The sequence below is a fragment of the Pongo abelii genome, chromosome 9 (assembly GCF_028885655.2).
Source record: "Pongo abelii isolate AG06213 chromosome 9, NHGRI_mPonAbe1-v2.0_pri, whole genome shotgun sequence".
Lineage (NCBI taxonomy): Eukaryota > Metazoa > Chordata > Mammalia > Primates > Hominidae > Pongo > Pongo abelii.
Window position 1 is genome coordinate 5949732 of NC_071994.2, and position 11905 is coordinate 5961636.

The window sequence follows — 11905 nt, forward strand, 5'->3', positions numbered from 1 at the left end:
GTCTGTAACTCCTGACCTCAGGTGATCCGCCTGCCTTGGCCTCCCAAAGTGCTCGGATTATAGGCGTGAGCCACCATGCCCCGCCTGTTCCTTGCCTTTTCTAGCTTCTAGAGGCCACCTGTCGTCCTTGGTTGGTGCCCCCGCCCCCCATCTTCAAAGCCAGCAGGGTAGCATCTCCAATCTCTCTCTTCCATCACCACATCGCTGTGTCTGTCTCTCTCATTCATGCCTCTCTCTTTTCAGGACTCGTGATTATGCTGGGCCCACCACGATAATTCAGAACAATTTCTTTTCTTTCTTTTCTGTTTTTTGAGACAGGGTCTTGTTCTGTCACCCAGGCTGGAGTGCAGTGGTGCAAAGCACGGCTCACTGCGGCCTCCACCTCCTGGGCTCAAGCCATCCTCCCACCTCATCCTCCCAAGTAGCTGAGACTACAGGCATGCACCACCACACTCAGATTTTTTATTTTTTGTAGAGACAGGGGTCTCACTGTGTTGCCCTGGTTGTTCTCAATTCTCCTGCTGCAGCTTCAGTGCTGGGATTACAGGCGTCAGCCACCACATCTGGCCTCATAAGAGTTTCTGAGTCTCAAGATTCTTAATCATACCTGCAAAGTCTCCTTTGCCATTTAAGGTAACATATTCACAGATCCTAGGGATTATGACATGGACAGACAACGCTGGGGAGCTATTATTCTACTACACTGGGGAAAACGGCCTGCCCAAGAGGCAAGAACTCCAGACAGTGATATGAAAGGTTTACCCCTACCTCCTTGTACGCTGACAATGAAACCACTAATCAACTCACCCTTCCCCCATCCACACACCTAGAACTTTCTGTGAGCTATTAGTGCTGTGCTCTTAAATAAAAAGAGAGTCGGTTGGGCGCAGTGGCTCACGCCTGTAATCCCAGCACTTTGGGAGGCCAAAGTGGGTGGATCACGAGGTCAGGAGTTCGAGACCAGCCTGGCCGAGATGGTGAAACCCAGTCTCTACTAAAAATACAAAAACTAGCTGGGCATGGTGGCGGGTGCCTGTAGTCCCAGCTACTCAGGAGGCTGAGGCAGGAAAATCGCTTGAACCTGGGAAGCGGAGGTTGCAGTGAGCCGAGATCACGCCACCGCACTGTAGCCTGGAGACAGAGTAAGACTCCGCCTCAAAAAAAAAAAAAAAAAAAAAAAGAGAGTCTGGCCGGATGCAGTAGCTCACGCCTATAATCCCAGCACTTTGGTAGGCTGAGGCGGGCAGATCACCTGAAGTCAGGGTTCGAGACCAGCCTGGCAACATGGTGAAACCCCGTCTCTACTAAAAATACAGAAATTAGCCAGGCGTGGTGGCTCATGCCTATAATCCCAACACTTTGGGAGGCCGAGGCAGGCAGATCACCTGAGGTCAGGGTTCAAGACCAGCCTGGCCAACATGGTGAAACCCCGTCTCTACTAAAAATACAGAAATTAGCCAGGCGTGGTGGCTCATGCCTATAATCCCAGCACTTTGGGAGGCCGAGGCAGGCAGATCACCTGAGGTCAGGGTTCAAGACCAGCCTGGCCAACATGGTGAAACCTCGTCTCTACTAAAAATACAAAAATTAGCCAGGAATGGTGGCTCATGCCTATAATCCCAACTATTCAGGAGGCTGAGACAGGAGAATCACTTGAACCCAGGAGGTGGAGGTTGCAGTGAGGGCCGGCAAGTCTCCCCGCTGCCCTGCACCTCTGTTTCCTCACCTGAAAAAACAGACAGAACGTCCATACCTCCCTCCCAGGGGGAGAGTGAGGGCCAAAGGAGACAGTTATAAAGAGTCTGGTTCAGAGGCTGGCTGCAAAGACCTAAACCACTGCTGGCTTTTCAAGACATCCAGAGGACAGACTACCATGAAACCCCACATTTGCACTCCTAAGTAAGTAACCAGGAGAAGGAAAAAGATGTCCACATTAAAACTTGAACACAAATGTTCATGACAGCATTATTCACAATAGCCAGAAAGTGGAAAAATCAAAATGCCCATCCTGATGAATGGATCAGCAAAACGTGGTGTGCCCACACAGCGGAATGTTATTCTGTTTTAAAAAGAAATGGTGAGGCCGGGCGCAGTGGCTCATGCCTGTGATCCCAGCACTTTGGGAGGCCAAGGTGGGCGGATCACCAGAGTTCAGGAGTTCAAGAGCAGCCCGGCCAACATGGTGAAACCCCGTCTCTACTAAAAATACAAAACAATTAGCTGGGCGTGGTGGTGCACACCTGTAGTCCTAGCTACTTGGGAGGCTGAGGCAGAAGAATCGCTTGAACCTGGGAGGCAGAGGTTGCAGTGAGCTGAGGTCACACCACTGCACTCCAGCCTGGGCGATAGACCGAGACTCTATCAAAAAAAAAAAAAAAAAAAGAAAGAAAGAAATGGTGAGCTGACACGCTGCAGCACCAATGAAGCCGAAAGACACGCTCAGTGAAGGAAGCCAGTCACAAAAGGCTGCATGTTGTACAACTCTGTGACAGGAAATGTCCAGAAGTGGCAAATCCACTGAGATAAAGTAAATCAGGCCAGGCATGGTGGCTCATGCCTGTAATCCCAGCACTTTGGGAGACCAAGGCAGGTGGGTTGCTTGAGCTCAGGAGTTTGAGACCGGCCTGGGCAACACAGCGAAACCCCATCTCTACAACAAATACAAAAATTAGCCGGGCGTATTTTTTAGCCGGGTGGCGCATGCCTGCAGTCCCAGCTACTCAGGAGGGTGAGGCGGGAGGATCACTTCAAGCCAAGAGGCGGAGGCTGCATGCAGTCAGCTGTGATTGTGCCACCGCACTCCAGCCTGGGTGACAGAGTGAAACCTTAAAAACAGAGCCGGCACGGTGGCTCACACCTGTAATCCCAGCACTTCAGGAGGCCAAGGCAGGTGAATTGCTTCAGCCCAGGAGTTTGAGCAGCCTGGGCAACATGGTGAAACCCCATTTCTACAAAAAATACAAAAATTAGCTAGATGTTGGTGGCGTATGCCTGTAGTCTCAGCTACAGGGGAGGATGAGGTAGGAAGATCACTTGAGCCCGGAAGTTTGAAGCTGCAGTGAGCCGTGATTGCACCACTGTACTCCAGCCTGGGCAACAGAGCGAGACCCTGCCTTAAAAAAGAAAGAAAATGTAAATCAGATCTTTCCCAGAGGCCCCCAGCCTGTGGGGGCCTCTCTCCTCTGTCCTCCTCTCCTCTGTTCATTAAACAGAACCAGGTTCCCAGGTCCCCCTGGAATCAGGCTCCCAGGTCCACCTAGAATAGGCACAGGTCAAGGGGACAGGCTTGCCATGACTGGCTGAGACCCCCAAAACCCATCCCCTGGAGCCACACACCACACCTGGAACCACAGCTGGGTTCTCCTGGCCGGGCTGATGTCAGATGTCTCCCCCAGCAACCAAGGTGCAGAATGTACCAAGGTGTCATGACCTCTGTCAGAGAATCACACAGTTCTCCCAGCAGACAAGCAGGTACTGACACCTGTCATGAGACAGAGCGGGCCTGTGAGAGGAGAAGCTCGGCCCCTGTCCAGCTGACCCAAGTGACAGGAGGAGCTCGGACCCTATCCGGCTGACTTGAAAAGGGCTAGGCCGAGAGCTACATCCACCGCTGCTACAATGAGGACAAAGAGCTCCTACCCCGGGGGGGCTGCAGCCTTCCCTGCTTCTACTCACGGCGAGGGGCCCCAGGGCTCAGTAGAACTGTCTGGCAGATGCCAATCAGCCTGACATCACTAAAAAACCCGGAATTCTGCATACACATGCATTTCCAGGAGTGTGGGACTTCTGGGTAGCATATGTGCATTAAACAAGAAATAAGTACAATTATTATTATTAAGAACATTTGGACAGTGCTTCCTGAGCCATTAAGTCACTTGTCCCCCAAGCCAGAAACGCGGGGATCTTCCCAGCCCCTCACCCCTGCAGGAGGCCAGTCTGCAAATTCTGATGACTGAGCCCATGCATAGTCAGCAGATGCGCCTCTCTGTACCCCACCTGACCTTGACCTCTCCAGACTATAGCTGCTGGCAGGTTTTACACCTCAGACACCTCCTCAAGGCAGCCACCAGAAGGATTTTTCTAAGACACAAACTGGGCCAGTTTCCCTCTCCTCACTGTGTACCTCTGGCGCACCCCAGCCCACAGCCACCGAGACCACACAGGCCTGGGATGGAGAAAGAACGTGGAGGACCCCAGACCCACTGGAAATCTGGCCTTTCCTTGGCACTTGCTGAAAAATGGGAGCAGCTGTGACCCCATCGGCTGCCTAACTGGAAAACCAGCAGGAATTGTCCTGTTCTGATTATAGAACCAACATTCATCATTGGAGAAACTTTTTTTTTTTTTAAGTACAAACAAGAGACCAAGAATCACACCAAATCCCAAAGATCAGAGGTGTTTACAATGGCCATACGCCTTCGTATCTTTTCTTTTTCTTTTTTTAATTTTAGAGCCGCAGTCTCACTGTTGCCCAGGCTGGCCTGGGACTCCTGGGCTCAAGCGATCCTCCCGCCTTGGCTTCCTGAGTAGCTGGGACTACAGGTGCGTGCCACCACACCCGGCTCCATCTTTTCTATGCATATATGTGTGTTTTGTGTAAGTTTGAGCATGCTGATTATATACTTTCATATCCAACTTTTGTCATTAAGCACTAACATTAAATGATTATGTAATATAATGTGATTATAACATGATTCTACTGGTTGTTTACAAAATATCTGCAAAGGGCCAGGCGTAGTGACTCACGCCTGTAACCCCAACACTTTGGGAGCCTGAGGCGAGAAAATCACTTAGCCCAGCAGACCAGCCTGGGCAACAAAGCAAGACCCTATCTCTACTAAAAATTTTTTTAAAAAATTAGCTGGGCCTGGTGGCATGTATCTGTAATCCCAGCTACTCAGGAAGCTGAGGTGGGAGGATCTCTGGAGCCCAGGAGGTCGAGGCTACAATGAACTGTGACTGCGCCACTGCACTCCAGCCTGGCCAAGAGAGCGAGACCCTGTCTCAAAAAACAAAGTCTCTGCAAAAGATAACTTAAATATTATAGAGCAACAGTCTCCAGCCTTTTTGGCATCAGGGACCAGTTTCGTGGAAGACAATTTCTCCATGGACCAGGCCGTGGGGTGGCAGGGGGAATGATTTCAGGATGACCCAAGCGCATGACATTTATTGCACACTTTATTTCCATTATTGTGACATTGTAATATATAATAAAATAATTCTACAATTCACCATGATGTAGAATCAGTGAGAGCCCTAGGCTTGTTTCCCTGCAACTAGATGGTCCCATCTTAGGGTGATGGCAGACGGTGACAGATCATCAGGCATCAGAGTCTCATAAAGGAGCGTGCAGCCTAGATCCCTCACATGCGCAGTTCACAATAGGGTTCACGCTCCTGTGAGAATCTAACGCTGCCGCTGATCTGACAGGAGGCGGAGCTCGGGCGGTGATGCGGGCAGTGAGGAGTGGCTGTAAATACAAATGAAGCTTCACTGGCTCACCCACCACTCGCCTCCTGCTGTGTGGCCCAGTTCCTAACAGGTCATGGACCGGTACCCCTGGGGCCCCCTGATCTAGAGAAACACCCATGTAAAGTCGGCGGATTGAACACACACATCTACATAAGGCCACTAAATAAACTGATGCCACAGAATCACCTAAAGGCTCAGGCACCGGGGGCCTTGGGAGCCCAAGAAGTGGGGTGGGAAGGAGCTAAAATAAGGCGGGTGGATGAAAGTCTTTAAAAGAAGCAGTCAGTCATGGAGACAGAAAATGAATAGAGATTCCAGGGGCTGGGGGCCGGGCTAGGGGGCTGGTATTTGATGGGGACGGAGTTTCCATGTGGGAAGAGGAGAAAGTTCTGGAGACAGATGGTGGTGATGGTTGCACAATGCTGGGAATGTAAGGGATGCCACTGAGTTGTACGCTTGGTTACACAATGGTTAAAATGTTAAATTTCATGTTATAGATATTTTATAATTTTTATAAAAGCAGCAGCAATTAGATCTTCTAATCCCATCTGCTACTCAGAGAAGCCTCCTCCTCTACTCTGAGAAAAAACCAAATACTCGACTAGGCTCTGCAGTGGGTAAAACAGAATGAGTCTGCTTGAGGGTCCCAAGGCAGAGCTGGGCAGGGGGACCCCGTACTGAGTGGAGGGCGATTAAGCGGGTGTATGAACAGAGACTGTGATTGCAACCTGGCACATCCCGGGGGAAAGACTTCTGGTCCCTGGCTCAACGGCTGGGCAGCTGATGCCTCAGCGAAGCCCACGGTCAGCGAGCCCTCCACACGGTCTTGGAGAGTCAGTCTGGCTGATAGTAGGGGACAACTACCAGAATCTGCAGAAAGCCATGATGCGAAAGGCAGACGGAAGCCGTTTGGAATCAAAACGCTGCAGGAAAAAGAAAGCAGCAAACAATACAAACCCACACCCGCAGAGAGAAAAGAGAATACGCAGCCCCGCAGGGAGAGCACTGCAAAAAGGGACACGAGGGAAGGACTCTTGGATGCTGAAAGGAAAATGGTGTGAATTTTTAAAACCTAAACAAAAATAAAATGGTTGGAAAATAAGGCTGAGGAACACTCATTGTTTAAAAAAGAAAGAGATGGAGAGATAGAAAACAGGAGAAAAGATGTAAGAAGGCCAGAGGCGGTGGCGCATGCCTGTAATCCCAGCCCTTTGGAAGGCTGAGACAGGAGGATCACTTGAACCCAGGAGGCTGAAGCTTCAGTGAGCTATAATCACACCAGTGCACTCCAGCCTGGGCCACACACTGAGACCCTGACTCAAAAGCAGCGACGGCCAGGTGCGGTGGCTCACACCTGTAATCCTAGCAGTTTGGGAGGCCGAGGCGGGTGGATCACTTGAGGTCAGGGAGTTAGAAACTAGCCTGGCCAACATGATGAAAACCCGTCTCTACTAAAAATATAAAAAAATTAGCTGGGCGTAGTGGCGGGCACCTGTAATTCCAGGTGTAATTCCAGCTACTCGGGAGGCTGAGGCAGGAGAATCGCTTGAACCCGGGAGGCAGAGGTTGCAGTGAGCCCAGATTGCACCACCGCACTCCAGCCTGGGCAACAAGAGCGAAACTCCATCTCAAAAAACAGCAACAGCAACAACAACAACAACAAACCCAGAAACTGATTCTCTCTCTTCAAGATAAAATCTCGAGGGGCGGCCCTGTCCTGCCACTTCCAGCTTCTGGGGGCTCCGCGCTCCTTGGCCTGTGCCTGCACCACGCCAGCCTCTGCCTGTGTTTGCAGGCAGCCTCCTGTTCTTCTCACGTGTCTCTTAGAAAGACATCTGTCATTGGATTTAGGGCCCATCCAGGTAACCCAGGATGATCTCTCAAGAACCTTTACTTAATTACATCTGCAAAGACTCTTTTCCCAGATAAGGTCACATTCGCAGGTTCAGGGATTAGGATATGGACTTACCTTTGGGGAGGAAAGCATTCAGTCCACTCCCTGGGGCAGACCAGGCACTGGATTCTGGAGGCACTGCACTCACCTGCCTACTAAACATCCCAGGGAGAATGTGAGTGGTATTTGGAGTGTGGGGAGGGATCAAAGCTGGAGATAATCAGCACATGACTGGCACCTAGGGCTGCGAGGCTGGGGACTGACGCTCAAGTTCGGTGCCCAGAAGACAGCCTGAGCCGGGGGCATGCGACTCACTGGGCGACTCTCAGGGTGGGTGCTGGGGAGCTAAGCAAACATGGGGTCTCAGCAGGGGACAAGGTCGGCCTGACCCTACCGCAGCCCCAGGGCCAAATTTCACCTCAGGGTCGGTGCCACCTTGAGACAAGCACCGGCCTCTCGAATCTCCGTGTTCACTGTGGTCTGTCCAAATTCTTGAGCCACGGAACCCATGAATATGATAAATGGCTGTTTTGGGCAGATGTGTTATGCAGCCATCATAACTGGAACAGCTTTTTTTTTTTTTTTTTTTTTTTTTTCCTCTGATGAATCAGAAAGCCCTGCCTTACCATCTAGTTTCATAGTGAGAGCCTGGCTCAGATCCCACTTCGTAACTGGACGTTTTTGTTCCTTTTGCCCACAGGAAAAAAGGCTCCAGGCCACCCCTGCTCCTGACCAGACGAGGACCCTAGCAGGTCCACAGCGTCCCCTCCTCAGCCAGCTCTGTTTCTTTTTCTTTTTTTGTTTGTTTTTGTTTTTGTTTTTTTGAGACAGAGTCTTGCTCTGTCGCCCAGGTTGGAGTGCAGTGGCACGATCTGGGCTCACTGCAACATCCGCCTCCCGGGTTCAAGCAATTCTCCTGCCTCAGCCTCCCGAGTAGCTGGGATTACAGGCATGTGCCACCACACCCAGCTAATTTTGTATTTTTAGTAGAGACGGGGTTTCACCATGTTGGGCCAGGCTGGTCTCAAATTCCTGACCTCAGATGATCCGCCCGTCTCGGCCTCCCAAAGTGCTGGGATTACAGACGTGAACCATCGCACCCGGCCAGCCCTGTTTCTCTCTGTGGTCTGGAATACGGGGGTATTTATCTTGAATGTGGCTATATGTTTTCGAAACTCTTTCCATTTTCGCTGAGTCAGAGACGGGTTGGGGGGCTGTGCCTCTAAGTGTAAACTTGCAATGTTGCCATGACCAGAAGGCCGCCCTCATGATGGGGACGGGAGGAGCCTGTGGTATTGGCATAAGGATGGACAGATGAATGGCACAGAACTGAGAACCCAGAAATGAACGCCTCCATTTATGCTCAAACAATATTTAACACGATGCCAAGGCAATTCCATGAAGAAACAGGAGTATTTCAACAATTGCTGGGACAAATGGAGATCCGCATGCAACAACCAACCAAACAAACCAACCAACATTAGGCCCTTGCCTTATACCAATACCATACACGAAAATGAACTCAAGACAGATCACAGACCTGAACAGAAGAACTAAATCTGTACAATGTCTAGAAGAAAACATAGGAAAAACCTCTGTGATCTTAATTTAGGTAAAGAGATGTTAGACATGACACCGAAAGCACAGCCATAAAAGAAAAAAAATCGATAAACTGGACTTTAAAAAATTAAAACTTTTGCACTTCCAAAGACAATATTAAGGAAATGAAAACAGAATCCAAAGACTGGGAGATAATATTTGCATATCATACATCTGATAAAAGACTTCTATCCAGGCTAAAGTTTTTTTGTTTTTTTTTGTTTTGTTTTTTTTGAGACAGGGTCTCCCTCTGTCGCCCAGGCTGGAGTGCAGTGGCATGATCTTGGCTCACTACAACCTCTGCCTCCCAGGTTCAAGCGATTCTCCTGCCTCAGCCTCCTGAGTAGCTGGGATTACAGGTGCACACCACCACGCCCTGCTAATTTTTGTATATTTAGTAGAGATGGGCTTTCACCATGTTGGCCAAGATGGTCTTGATCTCTTGACCTCGTGATCCGCCTGCCTTGGCCTCCCAAAGTGCTGGGATTACAGGCATGAGCCACCATGCCCGGCCTAAAGATATCTTATATCTCAATAATAGGACACTTCAATTATCTTAAAAATGAGCAAAAGATTTGAATAGAAATTTCACCAAAGAGCCAGGCACAGTAACTCACATCTATAATCCCAGTATTTTGGGAGGCTGAGGCAGGAGGACGGCTTAAGCCCAGGAGTTCAAGACCAACCCAGGCAAAAAAGCAAGACCCTCTCTCTATGAAAATAATAATAATAAAAGAGGCCAGGTGTGGTGGCTCACACCTGTAATCCCAGCACTTTGGGAGGCCAAAGTAGGCAAATCACTTGAGCCCAGGAGTTTGAGATCAGCCTGGGCAACATGGCGAAACCCCATCTTTACAAAAAAAAAAAATAGCCAGGTGTGGTGGCACGCGCCTGTAGTCCCAGTTACTTGGGGAGGCTGAGGTTGGAGGATCCCTTGAGCCTGGAGATCCCTTGAGCCCAGGAGGTCGAGATTGTAGTGAGCCCTGTTTGTGCCACTGCACTCCAGCCTGAGCTACAAAAATTAAGACCTGTCTCAAAAAAAAAAAAGAAAAATTTACCAAAGGAGATATCTAAATGTCCCATAAGCACATGAAAAGGGTGCTCAGCATCCTTAGTCTTTAAGAAAATGCAAATTAAAACTACAATGAGACCACAGTATATACCCATTAACACGGCGGTAATAGTAATAATAATCAGACAATACCAAATGTTGGCAAGAACAGAGAAACTAGAACCTGCATACATAGCTGGTAGGAATGTAAAATGGTATAACCTCTCTGGAAAAGCTTGGTAGTTTCTTAAATAAATAAACTAACTTATGACCCAGCAATTCCACTTCTAAGAATCTACCCAAGAAAAATGAAAATGCATGTTTTCACAGAAGGACTTGAACGATGAATATTCATAGCAGCCTCATGGGTCAAAACAGCCAAAAAGCGGAAGCAATCTGACTATCCGATAGATGAGTGGATACACTAAATGGGTGTATCCATACAATGGGACATTGTTTGACAATAAAAAGAAATGAAACACTGATACACATCACCACGAGTGAACCTCAAAAATATCAGGTGAAATAAAAGAACGCAGATGGACGGGGCTGGATACGGATGTTCCTCGACTTATGATGGGAATACGTTCCCCACAAATCCATGGAGAATTGAAAACACTGCAGATTGAAAATGCTTTCAATACACCTGACCTCCTGAGCATCGTAGCTTAGCCTAGCCTACCCTACACATGCTCAGAATGCTTACTGAGCACACTCATCTAACACAGAACCTATTTGATAATATAAAGTGTTGAATTTCTCATGTCATTTACTGAATACTGTACTGAACGTGAACAAAGAATGGTGGTTTCTACTGAATGCATACAAGCCTTTGCACCATTATAAAGTCAAAAAATCGTTACGTCAAAACCACGGGGAGTTGGGGACAGTCTATATTAATATGAAGTTTCCAGAAAAGGCAAATTTATAGGGACAGAAAGCTGACTGGTGACTGCCTGGGGCTGAGGGCAGGAGCAGAGATTAACTGCAGACCAGCACCCAGCAGTAGGGACGGGTGGGGGTGGGTGGCCCAGCCCCATGTTTACTAACATCATCGAATCTGAATCGTATACTTACGAGTGCATTCTATGGCATGACAATTACACCTCAATAAAGCTGCACAACAGAACAGCTCATCGGCAGCTCCGGGCCAGGGGAGATCGTGAGCTGCAGCTTCAGTGGAGAAGGCCAGAAGCCAAAACCAGAGCCAAGCGAGGCAGCAAAGTAATTCACATCCCGGGGTAATGAAGAACTGGCCCCAATCTGCCCACCCACACGAGAGGCTGCTTCCCCACTCCGCTTTTCCTGCAAGCAAAGAAGTTTCCAGACCAAATAAGGCTGCAGCTTTTGCTATGCTCCCAGCAGTGACCACAATTCCTTTTAAGTGCCAGGGCTATAACGTGGGCCTAAAACCTCCCAAAGCAGCGTGGTGCCCATCAGCCCACTCTGGGATCCCTCTGGGCAGCTCCAAACAAACCAAGGTAAACAGAGCAGGCCTGCCCTAGGCCCGCCCTTGGCCTGCTCGGCACAGGGCGGGGGAGAGCTGTGCTGGGTGCAAGGAAGCCAGGCAGACTCACACTGGGGGACCCGCGACTTCCACCAGCAGCTGACCGGCGGGCCCTTGGGACCTGGGCACTCTCGCCTCTGTCTCTGGTAGGAAAGGCCATTTGCTGAACCCCTTCTATGAGCGGCATGTGCCGTCTCGTTCCTCTCCACTGCTGCTTTGCCAGAGGAGGAGGGCAGCACATTTATCAGGCGCCAGGTGCCGTGCTCAAGGCCTTGTGTGTTTGATCATTTCATCTTCACAGCTACCCTGAGACAGGTCTTGTTACTTCCCCACGTTACAGAGGAGGAAACTGAGGCCCCAAGGCATGCAGCACATCCCAAGT